Source organism: Microtus ochrogaster, linkage group LG3, assembly GCF_000317375.1.
Source record: "Microtus ochrogaster isolate Prairie Vole_2 linkage group LG3, MicOch1.0, whole genome shotgun sequence".
In the NCBI taxonomy this organism is placed as follows: Eukaryota; Metazoa; Chordata; class Mammalia; order Rodentia; family Cricetidae; genus Microtus; species Microtus ochrogaster.
The window spans coordinates 38739600-38754209 of record NC_022029.1 but is presented as its reverse complement, the minus strand read 5'-3'; positions in this window follow the sequence as shown (position 1 = coordinate 38754209).

Sequence of the window (14610 nt, the reverse complement as noted above, 5' to 3'; positions counted from 1 at the left end):
CTCCTGATATCCAATCCCTCAGTCTCATCATCAGCTCTGTAGCAGAAAACCTGCTATGGTCTCCATTTCCTGCCTGGCCCCACACCCAATAGATCACAAATACTCCAATGTTTCTTCCCCCAACTCATCCCAGTATTCCAGCCTCGAACACCAGCAGGCATTTCCCATGAAAACAACTGATCAGGCCATGAAAACAGGCAACACACAACCATCATACTCTCCAAAAATGCCAAGATGAATAAGAAATCAAGGAACTAAATACCCATCCATCAAAAACAAGTCCATAAATCAGCACCTAGACTTAGAGTTATCCCAAAGCCAGATGCTGATATGCCAGTATAACACAGGCAACAACGGTCAGAGCAACATGTCACATTAGAGCCAGTAAACCTATCACAGCATGCCCTGAATATTCCAACATGGCTGAAGTATTAAAAAAAAACCCTAAAATAGCCCCTATGAATCTGATAGGAGTCATTCCTAAGTCATTCATTCCTAAAAGAGGAAATTAATACAACCCTTAAAGTAATCCATGTTTCTACTTAAAACCTGAAATTGGAAATAAAAGCAATAAAGAAAGCCAAAACTGGAGGAATTCTGAAAATAAAAAGTAATTAGGAATTTCAACAGAACCTACAGACACAAGCTTCACCAACATTATATAAGAGATGGAAGAGATAATTGCGGGCATTGAAATATTTTAGAAAAAAGAATACTTCAGTCAAAGAAAATGTTCAGTCTAAAATCCCTTAACACAAAACGTCTAGGAAATCTAATAAAATATGAAAAGACCAAACCTAAGAAGAATAAGAATAATAGGTATAGAAGAAAGGAGAAAAAGAATAAGAAAGAAAATACTGGAGTTAACAGACATTGTGAAAGAAATGCACCTAATGCGTATTTACAGAATGTTTCACCAAACACAAAACAATGTACCTTTTACTCTACATGTTATGGAAGTTATCCAAAACTGACCACAAGCTTGGATACAAAGTCTCAAAAGATGAAAGAAAATAGAAAGAAACTGCTTGGATTCTATCAGGCCACCTCATAATAAAGCTGGATATCAGCAATTCAAGCATCAGAAAGCTTAAAGAGTCATGAAAACCAAACAACTAAATACTAAATTAAAAATGGATCAAAAGGGAAATAAGGAAGTAATTAAAGACTTTCTAGAATTCAATGAAAATGAATATACAGAATACCCAAATTTATGGGACACAATGGTGCTAAGAGGAAAACTCATAGCAAAGTTGAAGAAATCTCAAAACAGCAACTTAACAGCACACCTGAGAAAGGAGTGGGGGGAGGAAGAAGGGGGAGGGAAATGGGAAGCTGGGAGGAGGCGGAAATTTTTTTCAATAAAAAAAAAATTTAAAAAAAAGAGCTCGAAGAAAAATAAGCACACCCAAGAGGAGTAGACAGCATCAAAATCCCAATAAATACTTGAAAGTTACGAAAGGACAATTCTCTTCTTCATATGGGGGAAAACATTCACAGATAGCTAAAGTCATTCTGAACAAAGAGCTGCTGGATATCCCATCATTTCCAATTCCAGTTGTACTACAGAGCTATAGTATAAAAAAAACCAATAAACAAACAAAAAATAAGACAAAAACACCTGTTTTGGCACAAAAACAGATACAGTGATCAATGGAATCAAATTGAAGATACATATATAAATCCACACACTTATGTGACCTGATTTTTTTATTAAGAGGCCAGATATATACAGTAGAACAAAGAAAGCATCTTCAGCAATGGTGCCGGTCAAACTGGATGGTTGCATGTAGAAGAAGGAAAATATATTTACATTTATCACCATACATAAAGTTCAAGTTCAAGTAGCTCAAAAGCCTCGACATTCAATCAGACACACTAGACTTGGTAGAAGAGAAAGTGGGAAATAGTTTTGAATGCATTGGCACAGGTGACAGCTTTCCTTTTCAATTTTTTAATTGATTTTATTGAGCTATACATTTTTCTCTGTTTTTCTCCCTGCCTCACCCCTCAGGATATTTTGTCTGTTACTACCTCCCATGTAGATTAGATCCATCTATGTCTCTCTTAGGGTCCTCATTATTGTCTAGGTGCTCTGGGATTGTGATTTGTAGGCAGGTTTTCTTTGCTTCATATTTAAAAAACATTTATGAGTGAGTACATATGATAAGTAACTTACAGTCCATAGGGCAGTTCTCCACAGTAAGGGTTGTTTGCCTTAGAAAGACAGCAGTAGTAGTGGTGAGGTTTAGAAAACATGATCTACACAATCAAAAGAAATAAAAAAGCATGAAAAGGATGAGAGAATATATTCTTCATTATGAAGTATTCTGGACCATATTTAGGCCAGTTTTTAAACTGGAACATAGTGGCTAAGTAGGGTCTTAAATTTGGCAAGCTTATTATGATAGAGACTTGCAATTGTTAGTATTCTTATGTTCCAAACTGAAATGGATAACTACAGTGATGAATGAATAACTTTAACCAGTGTCATATCTCAAGGACTTGAATGATATTGCAGGCTATTACGGATCCTTCCCTAATACACGATAATGTTGAACTAGTCATTCTTCAATAAGACTCATTGTTATTTATCTATGTTATTTTATACCTGTTTACGTCTAGTTTTATTTTTTTAAGTCCATGAAAGACAGATATTATTGTATACTAGTCCTTAAGAAAGAGAAGTTGACCTATATTTTGGCTGTTTTCTTGTTTGATTATTAATGTTCCCTCTCAAAAAATGATGCATATAGATTTCAGATTATAAATGGAATTTGAACCCGAATTCTGTTCCACTCAGGTCCACAGAGTCCATGGAAGATTCCTGGAGCCCTTTATTTTTTTTTCACAAAATGAATGATGTAGTAGAAATTCATAGTAGTTGTCAGAAATCACATATTGGTTCATAGTTGTTATAGTTTGACTCTGGCATGCCCCACAAGTTCACATGTTCGTATATTTGGTCTTGGCTGTTGGTCCCATTTCAAAATTACATAGAAGTTTTAGAAAATGGGGTTTCCTAAAAAGAGATAGTAAGTTTTGAGAAAGTAAGACTTTTCAACTACATACAGGCCACAACCTTAGTCAGAGTTCTTTTTTTTATTCTTTTTGTGTAGCAAGATGTGAGCAGATGACCTCACTTTACATTGCTAGTAAGCTGAAGACAATAGTCAAAAGCACATATTCAAAAGAGTAAATATCTCAGACAGAAAGCACGACACCGGTATTTCATATATATTTACAGAAGGAGGTAATAGGAACCATTACAAGTAAGTTTCCTATATACTGAGTATGCTTTGCCAATAAATATACTTCAAATTGTGTACACAACAGCAGCTGAGATCAACTGTACAATCACTATTTTGCTATTAGGACAGTTAGGAAATGAAACAACCCAGGAACAGGGAAAACTCAAATCCTGGAAGGGAGGAACCAAGACTATAAAAGCTTAGTGACCTTTAAATACTCTTATTTAAGAAACTCATAGCAACTCAGTTAAAAGATAAAAATGACAACTTGGAATGGATGTAACCAAAGGATATTGCTTATAGCCTACCCAACAAAATCACCTGCTATTGCAAACAAACTCTTATTAAAGAAAACTAGGAAACTTAATTAGTGGACATAACCTTCGATTTGATGTCCATGATAGATTTCAAAATTTCCTATTTTTAAGAACCTAAATACTTTAACAAAGTATCAATGTGAAATAAACCCATTTAGTTTGGCTTCTAAAGAGGCAGCTTTGGGAACTAAGTGAGAAGGATTTAAACACATCACCAAAAGAATGGGAAGATCCACGAGAAACACAAAGTAAAATGGAAATTCCAGAGTTGAAACAATTTCAAAAAACAGATAAATATGTAAAGTAAAAACCACTGGATGATTTTAACAGCTAAATTTATCCATTCTTTATTCTCCAACAGTGAAATAAATATAATGCTAATGCAGAACATAGGGAATTAACTAAGAGAAAGAATATCAGAAACAGGAACAGAAAAAACTTGAAAAGACTATTATCAAAACATAAAGCACATGGTATACTGAAATACAAGACAAACAGAAGGACAAAGAAGAAAAACAAAAAACAAACTTAGAAAAGTAATTACAATTACTCCCAAAATTTTGACTAAAGACAAATATGGAGACTTAATTTAGTAAGAGAGCACCACATATAATAAGCACGCATGGAGAATGAGAGAGAGAGAGACACAGAGAGAGAGACAGAGAGAGAGGCAGACAGAGAGAGAGGCAGAGAGAGAGGCAGAGAGAGAGAGAGACAGAGAGAGAGAGAGAGAGAGAGAGAGAGAGAGAGAGAGAGAGAGAGAGAGAGAGAGAGAAATTTTATCCTGTGGTATAATACAAATCAAGTTATTGAAAGCTTAAGATAAAGGACAAATACTGAAAGCAAACACAGAACAATGGCCAGATATCAGTGTGTGGGAAGGTGGAGGTGTTTCAGGAGATGTTGGCATTATGGTCAGTACACTGAGTAAACCAGAATTTCCACTCTGCTGTGGATAAGCATTATTAAACAGTCTGTTGAGGGTCCAATCTGCCCTCTCCTTCCCTTGGTTATTGGCACTCCTGGTTCTCAAACTTTAGACGTTGGCTTAATGGTGTAAGTTAAACCACTGAGTTACCTTGGAAGTCAGATTGCAGATGGCTTCTTAGCCTCAATATTAACATAATCTGTTCTCCTAATTTGTCTTACACACGACATATGCAATCTGTTCCATTTGTCTGCAGAACCAGTCACAATATACTTTCAACATTAAACTGTAGATGAGTAGATACAATTTAATGAGTTCAGGGCTATTTCCCACTTTCTGTTGTATTGGTTCAGTGTATCTTGTTTTATACTGATGCCTTTGATACATTTGGAGTTGAGTTTTCTGCAGAGTAAATATGCATGAATCTCTGGATTCTTCTATATGCAGCCAACCTGTTTAACCCATATCATAGTTATGTGTTATTTCTGGGCTTTTTAAATCAAAACTCAGATGTATGTAAGTGTGTAAATTTTGTCTGGATCTTGAATCTCACTCCATTGATTAAAGGGTCTGTTTTTATGCCATACTTGTTTTAGTATTGTACCTCTGCAGTACAATTTGATGCCAGGGATGGTGATACTTCGTGCAGTTATTTTATTATTAAGGATTGCTTTAGCTAGCCTACTAAAGAGACATTTGCTCATTGCTGCATTATTCATGATTGTCAGAAACTTGAAACAGACTAGAAATCTGTCAATGGATGAATGAATAAAGAAAATGTGGTACATTTACATATAACTACTCAGTTGTTACAAAAATTAAATCATGAAATTCACAGGAAAAATGATAGAGTGAGAAAAATTATTCTGAGTGAGAAAACACAAAATCAAAATGATAAATATGATATCTATTCATTGATATATAGATGTTAACTGCTAAACATTTAACAGACAGGTTACGATCCATAAAACCACAGAAGTTAGTTTTAGAGTAAGGAACTTGGGGCAGGACTGGATCACTCCAGGAAGGCCAAATAGAATATATAGTTATGGATTCATAGGGCGTGTACTAGAACAAGAACAAACAGGAAGGAAGAGGGAAGAGGATGGGGAGGAAGTGAATAAATGGAGGGACAACTAAAAAATTAATGGTTATTTGAGGAGTTGTATAAAAATTAATACAATAGAAAATTTCCTAAAATAAATACAAATAGGAATGTTATCTAAATGAAATTCCAAATCACTGGGGAGAGGGAGTCTCAGCGGGACATATCTAGTTGGCAAATAAAGATTCCAGTACTGGCAGTAAGTTACATCTAATCAAATTGTTGGACAAAGGGGGCAATGAAAACCTCCAAACAATGCCAAGATTATTTATTGATTTATCTCTAAAAAACAATGATAAAGCCCTATGCATGAAGATAACACCTGCACATTGAAAATTGAGAACGTGAGTTGGCACCTTCTCAGAGCCGTCACCCATTCTGACTAGTGTAAAGGATACTGGAAGGGACTCTGCATGCTGTAAAGGGTGAATAGTAACCACAAACCCAACTGCAAAACCTTTGATCTTCAACAGTGGCCTCATGAAAGATGTAGTAGTGCAATGGCACAAACATTGTAAGAGTAACAAACTACTTGCTGGTTGCATTTAAGGCTCACTCAGTGAGATGGAACTTATCCTTCACAGTGTTTGGATGTTCAGGAACCTGACACTGTATAGACCAGGAACCTAGAGGGGGAAGAAAAGAGATGTTCTGTTAATGGAATATAGTAACAAAATGATTCATAAAAAATTCACTAGATTCGTAAATCCATGTCTTGCTCAGCCATGATCAGAGAAACTTCCTCTTGCAGTAGATGGGAATAAATACAGAGACCAATAGCTGTATAAAGTATAGAGAATAGGAGATCTTAGAATAGTCCATCCTAAATGGGATGTCTCTATCAGTTTCTTCTCCTCCAGCTCAGGGAACCATAGGGAAGAGGAGGCGGAAAGACGGCAAGACCATGGGAGATGGAGAACACCTAGGAAACAAGGCCTTCTAAACATAGCAGTTCTTATATTTTTTGATTGTGAGCCTACCCTTAAATGTGTGAACCATCTCTCCAGCCCAACTACGCACATAGGATCTCACAGAGACAGTGACAGCATGAACAAGGCCTGTGCAGGTCTGGGCTATGACAGAAGCAGACAAAAGCCCACATCCCTAACCCATTTGATAATCATTCACAAATAAATGAAAAAATAGCTTGTTCAGTTTTGTCTCAGTGAATATATAAACCACTATTAAGGGCAGGCCATAGTACAATTATTAAAAACCAAGAGACATGAATTGTGGTTCAACCTCAATGTCAGAAAAGCAAAACAGTCAGTCACTGGCTCTTACCTCTACCTCAGTTTGAAATGGCGATTCTGCCTCTGGAATCTTAAAATGAGACTGTCTGAGAGCTGTCTCTTCCTATATTATAGTCCTCTCTGGGGCTGGGATTAAAGGCATGCACCACTATTGCCCAGTTTCTATGGCACTAGTGTGGCTACTAGGATTAAAGGTGTGTGTCACCACTGCCTGTTCTGTAAGGCTAATTAGTGCAGCTGTTTTTCTCTATGAACTTCAGGGAAGCTTTATTTACTAAAATACAGATGAAATATCATTACATCAGGCCTATTCCCACATTCAAAATAAAATGAACTCAATAGTATAATTTATTTATTTTTGTTGTTCTAAATTTTTTGGGGTCTCATAATGCTTCATCTAGGCATTATCCTATAGGCTTTTTGCTTATGTATAGTTTCTGATTTTGTGTTCTTACAGGATATCCATGTTTTCCAATGCATGTTTACATGTTTCTTTTTTTAAAAAAAATTATTTATTTATTAAGGATTTCTGTCTCTTCCCCGCCACCCAATTCCCTCCCCCTTCCCCAATCAAGTCCCCCTCCCTCGTCAGACCAAAGAGCAATCAGGGTTCCCTGACCTGTGGGAAGTCCAAGGAACCCCCACCTCCATCCAGGTTTAGTAAGTTGAGCATCCAAACTGCCTAGGCTCCCACAAAGCCAGCACGTGCAGTAGGATAGAAACCCATTGCCATTGTTCTTGAGTTCTCAGTAGTCCTCATTGTCCGCTATGTTCAGCAAGTCTGGTTTTATCCCAGGCGTTTTCAGACATGTTTCTTGTCCTGGTTGTTTTTTTGCTTATTTGTTTTCCTATTCAAGTTTGTTGGTTTTTATTTTATCTTACGTCATTGTTTCTTTTCTTTTTTTAGGATTCATGATTGTCTTCTAATGAGAAAGAACAAGAAAGAAGTGGGATGGAGTGAGTGGGAACCAGGATCTAGGAGTGGGAAAGATAAACTTGATTAGTATATATTGTATGGAAAAAATCTATTTTTAATTAAAATTATCGTTTAAAAATGAATTAAAAACACGTAGAAAACTCAATGTTACCTAAATTCACAGCTTCACTAATGAAGAAAAAAGTAGAAAATGTATTTAGGGCAATGATAATAGAATCCAGAAACAGATCTCCACTCCTATGGCCTATTGATTTTTACAGAAATGGCAGAAGTGATCAACAGGAGGAAGCTCTTCTTTTAAATAAAACGTACAAGGATCACTGGGCATCTATATAAAAGTGAAAACCATGTAAGATAGTACAATAAAATGAAGTTAAAGTGGGTTATAGATGCCATAGTCTTGATTTATTTAAAGTAGAAACCAAGTGATTACAAAGCAAGAGGCATTAAGTCAGTATGAAAAAGAAACAATAACAATCCCCAACACATACGCAACACTGCCATGAGAGAGTTAGACAAACTCCTCAATTAGATCCAATAAGCACAGCTACCGAGAGAACTGGTGAACTGAAATTGAGCACTAAAGAAAGTAACAGGCATATAGCACAGAGATAGAAAGCCAAATTAAGACAGAAGGCTTAAGTGATTTAAAACTTATAATTAGAAGGTTTAAAGACTGTCAATCACAGTCCAAAGATGATAGAAATGAGAAATAAGAAGACTGACAATATTAGACATGATAGATTAAACATAACAGAATTAAATGTATAATTACAAATCATATACTATGCAAAAGAGCATGCTTAAACACATTCCAGTTATACTGTAAAAAGCAATAAAGAAAGACTTAATCACCCAAAACAGACATGGGAATCCGAGATAAATGACAGGATGATAGGTGGACTGTTCACAGCACTGAGAGGAAATAGGCATTACCCTGTATTTTTGTGCCATCACCCCTCCCTTGTGAGAGCACATCCGTGGTTAGATACAATTAATGTGTGTATGTTGTTCCTGTTGTCTTCTCGTAGGTTTAAAGAACAATCCCAACCCTCGTCTAAGTCTATCAACCTTAACTCATCTCATAACTATTCTGCCAATATATGCTTGGCAACATAGTTTACTAACATTTGTTTTTCATTTTACACTATGATAAAACAATACTGAGGCTTGATTAATTTATAAAGAAGACTTATTTCTCCCTGTATAAAGAGCTAGAAATCAAGGTGCCAGCATGCTCGGGCTCTAGTGTGGGCTTATAATTATTTAAAACACTATTTTCCCATGATGAATGTTTTCAGAATTTGTCCTCATAAACAAAATGTGACTTAAAGGGGAAGAGTGAAATCATTTGGGTCTAAATTAAATAGCAAGTCTCAAACCAAATGAAAGCTACTATGTGCCTGTGATGAGTTAAGTCAGGAAGCCTATGTGTAAATTGATGGAAGTTTTCCCAGCAGACAACAAATAAATTAATTTGAGTTTTGGCAAGACTCTCTCATATTCTCATTTCGTGTATCATATCTATCATGGGGAAACAAGGAACCATACCAAACAGAAGGACCACATCAAATACATCTAGGAATTTTAGGCATGATAAGCACTTATGAACTGATGAAATAACTGATTTCCCACATGTTTCTTCAAATGATCTGCTAAACAAAGTTATATGTAGACCAAGATCAATAATATTAGATGACATAGATTGTAGATCAATAGAAATAGATCAATGATAGATAGAAGATGATAGATAGATAGATAGATAGATAGATAGATAGATAGATAGATAGATAGATAGATAGATAGATAGATAGACAGAGATAGATGACGGATGAAGGAGAGACAGAACATAAACATCTTCAGTCCCCTAGTGAATTCAGAGTCACCTATTACTTGATGTGAAACTGAAGTGACAAAATTCTAGCTATAAATGCTTTGAAGAATTTCTACCATGAAATTGAATATAGATACTTTACAATAAAATGCATTATTATGGCATTAACATATATTAATTATGCATTCCCTAAGCCATCCAAAGACTACTTCAAGAACTCTGTAATCCATAGTTTTAATGAATGCTACCTCTGAGTAACTAACAAAGTCTGGATGGAGTTTCACAGCTAATTCTACATTAGCCAATATCCAAACACATGTCTTTGAACAAAAAATGCCATTCTATATTTTATTAGCATGAAAATTATCAAATTATGAGATATCTACATTAATGTGTCTGTTTTGCTTTGAATGAAAACAGCCTCCATAGGCTCACTTATTTGAATGCTTAGTAACCAGGGAGTAGAATTGTTTGGGAGGATTAGAAAGATTAGACTATGTGGATTTGTTGAAGGATGTGTATCACTGGAAGTAGGCTTTGAGGATTCAAAAGTTTATGCCAGGTCCCAGTCTTCTCTCTCTCTCTCTCTCTCTCTCTCTCTCTCTCTCTCTCTCTCTCTCTCTCTCTCTCTTTCTCTCTTTCTCTCTCTCCCCCCTCCTGTCTGTAGATGAGGATATAGAACTCTCATCTACTTCTCTATCACAATGACTGCCTGTGTGCCACCATGCACCCCACCTTGATAATATTGGACTAAACCTCTAAAACTCTTAGTAAGCTCCAATTAAAAGCTTTTGTTTCATGAGAGTTGCCTTGGTCATGTTGTCTCTTCGTAGCAAGAGAACAGTGACTAAAACAATGTCCTTATCACTTAATCCACCAACATTATCTCTTTATTCATTATAATCCTGCCCTGCATTAAGTCCTAAAAGCAAAGAAACAAATAATATTTGCCCTTATATGTTCAAATTATACTAGAGAATTTAGAGAAAATCACAACAGTAGTTAAAGTTCATGAAAATCAATATCAAATTATAATTAGTCATTTTCAGTTGGTTTTTCAATTTTTTAACTCTGGCACACAATCTTTGTCTTGGGTTTTATACTCACAGATGGAAACAATGAGAAAATCTAATCTAACAGTTACTCAATTTAAAGAAAGATTTTGTCGAAACTTCTATGCTCATTTAGCAAAGTAATTTAACATTCATTTAGCTTTAACACTTCCAATGAATAAATCATTAGTATATAACATTTTCTGATGACTGAAGGCTTTTCATTCTGTCAATATCTTCTACAATGGAAAAACTAAAGTAAATAATTAGAAGACTAGTCTACCTCAAATCTTTGTAGTTCCTCCTTAGGTTTCAACAACTTTAACTGAGTTAGACTGAATCCATTAGATACCGACATTGTTCCAATTCATACAAATACCATGGATCCATGACCATCACCACATCCACAAATTGTCACAAATCTTTTCTGATAAATGTTCACTATTAGTCACAGTTTCTTTACATACACATTGTATACAGACATATAACATTAAAAAATAATAAGACCAGTTTGTAAATAATATGGCATTGACACAAAGGGCATGTCATTTCTTTTATATGAGAAAAATGTGTCAAATAAAAGGAGGCACTTGAAGGAAAAACATCAAGAATTAATAGTCTCCATATACATTTAGTAAAGCTTAAATTCATTAGAAAGACCATTCAGCTATGCTACAAACAAGTTTGTTGTAGTTTTACCTCAGGAGTGACATATTAAGAATGAGTTTTATTAAACAGCACCTTTTAAAATACTGTATTAAAACACTACTACTATGGTGATATTCGAGATAATCATCCACGTGATACTGGGGCAAGGACCGTTCAAGTACCCTCTTCTCTTCTGTCCAAGGACCTAGCTGGGGACATCTCTGTGGACACCTGGGATCCCCTCTAGAGCCGAGTCTCTTGCCAACCCTAAAATGGATCCCTTAATGTAGGTATCTTGTTCCCTGCTCCTATATATCCACCCATCCTCCATTTCCACCCTCCCACTTTCCCAAGCTGTTGCCAGTCCTTTCCTTCTCCCTTCCCTCTCTCCCTCTCCCCTTTTCTTTAACCTCACCCCCACCCCTGCCCCCACCTTCCTGCTCACAACTTTTGGCCTGCAATCTTGTTTACTTCCAATTTCCCGGAGGATCTATAAATGTTTTTCTTTGGGTTCACCTTGTTATTTGGCTTCTCTGGGCTTGTGAACTATAGACTTAATGACCTTGGTTTATGGCTAGAGTCCACAAATAAGTGAGTACATACCATATTTACCTTTTTGGGTCTGGGGAACGGACTGATCTCCCATGGTCCAGTTAAAGAGCAGAAGGAGGGAGAAGACAAGCAAAGAAGTCAGAACTGAGAGGAATTGGTTCACCAACTGAGGCAGTGTGCCTGTTCTAATGGGAGCTCACCAAATCCAGCTGGACGGGTCTGAATGAGCATTTGATCAAATCGGACTCTCTGATTGTGGCTGACAATGGGGGCTTACTGAGAAGCCATTGCTAAAGGCACTGGGACTTGTTTTTACGGCATGTTCTGGCTTTTTGGGACCCTAATCTGTATGGATGTACAGCTTCCTAGCCCTGGATGTAGGGGGGAGGGCCTTGGACTTCCCACAGGGCAGGGTTCCCTGCGCTCTCTCAAGCGGGGTGGGAGAGGGAAGAGGGAGTGTGGGGGAGCAGGAGCGGATTGGTAAGAGGGAAGGAAGTGTAAATAATTGAATGGAATAATAATAATACTAATAAAAAGGAAGAAAAAAAGAAAACACTACTACTATATATACCAGGAAATCATAAGATTCTATAACTTTTGAATCCTTGCATGTTGATAATTAACTGAATTACCCTAAAATGATAAATGAATCTAGATTCTACTGCCATCAAAGGTTTTTTTTTTTCTAGTTGTTATCAAGGATTCTCTTCCATTTAACCCACTCATCTTGGATTAGTACAATATGTTAATATCCAATATCTTTCCTCTGTTCTGACATATCTCACCACACCTCCAAATAGTTACTCAATTTACTCAATTTCTATAGAACAATGTGAATAATTTGTTTCCATATCCATTCTGTCATCATGATTTAATTTCACAAGTTGTATAACACAATGGAGGTCGAGAGTGCCGCTTCTATTTCTACCAGCTGCGACTGAGAGTATAGGAGAAAATCAATGATCTGTCTTGGTTTTAAAGGGCAGTGAATAGTAATTGAGAAAATAATCTTATTCTATTGCCTATTAGCGTGAAACAGACCCATAGTGAAAATGATAGGAATTAAGAAACACATTTTGTACTAATACAAGGAGCATACGACACCTGAATCTCACTTTTCACACAACTCCAGTGTGAGGAAAAACTTAGCAATGTCATCCCATTGGGACAGGATATGAGTATACCAATAATAATATTTGATTTATAGATGTCCATTTACACTTTAAGGCTCATTTACATTCCTAGAAATTAATTTCAAGGCAACTTGTCATATCATAACAATAATATAATGATCTGTTATTGCCACTGCAATAAAATCTATGCCAACTTCATATAGATTTATAAATCCATTTTAATTATACACTGTCTTCAATCTTGGTATATATTTAATTAGAATAGTAGGAAATATTAGGAGGAGATTTAATCATGCAAATGTTGTGATTATGTCCTTATATCTGTTGGATATAAACAAAGCAGTTATTTTCAATTACACTTAAACTTCCTAAGTATTGCTTAATACCTACCAGGTGTCATACACTGCATTATAAACCATGAACTGTGCAAACTCAAATGTTAGGGCTCTTACTAAGAAACTTAAAATCTTCCAAAGACATGATGCATCATATACATACCCACAAGGTACACAAAAGATTCAGAAAATATGTAAATGGACCTGCTAAGTTGAGTCTTCTTTTCTTTCATGAAAAGAAGCTGCTTCCATCTTCCATATATTACAAATTTGAAGAAGGTCCCACAAACTCTTATGTTACACCTTTTCTACAAGGAAACCTCCTTTTTGATACTGTCATCAAAGATCATTTTGATTTTTAACAGCATTTAGTGCCATTTCATTATTATTTTTCACCCAGTGATAAGAAGACGTGAGGCCAACCATTAGTAAAAACAGGCACACAGAAATAGCGTCAGATTTCCTAACAGTACAGTTTGCTCCTCAGACTGATTTTGCATTTTAAATGGACTATTTAAAATATGATGGCATAAATACCTTAGTCATCTCAGGATGCATGTTTTAGATAAGATAAGGAATGCACTGGAAAGATTGGTAGGGAAAAGTCATATGGTTAAAGCCAATAAATCATCAAAACCAAAACAGCTAAGATATTTGGTAGGGCAGGAAATCAGAGTATACTATTTGACTTAATAATTAATACTAACATTCTTAGGCATAGTGATAAAATTCAGCACTTTAATCACATCTTGCATTGTAATGTATTTGGGGAGTTATCCAGAGGGTAGCCATGAATACCATTCTTAATTAATTTACTCTATAGAGCAATCTATATATGATCATCTCTGACTTCAAAGAGTAATCTTTAGATTGTCTAGTTTATAATTTTGTGCATAGAAACCTTGATTCAACATATAATTGTGTGGTAACTTTGAATTAGTATAATTCCTTCAAACTTTATATTGGTTACTTATTTCTAAGACATTCCTACATATTTTATAACAATGCATTGTTCCAAAAACATTGTGAACACAACATATTGTTTTTTCCTTTTAAAAGGCAATGAAAGAATCAAAAGTCTGATGGCCAAACATTCTACAATCAACCTATTCCTCCTTCTTGGCTCAGAAGTGCTCAGTGCACTGCTCTCTCCACATATCTCCTCCATATACTGTATTCTCTCTAGACAAAAAAGCACAGTTGATATTAAGTTATTATTTACATCTGTCAATGAGGTTCAGGGCCACACAACAAAAATTACATCC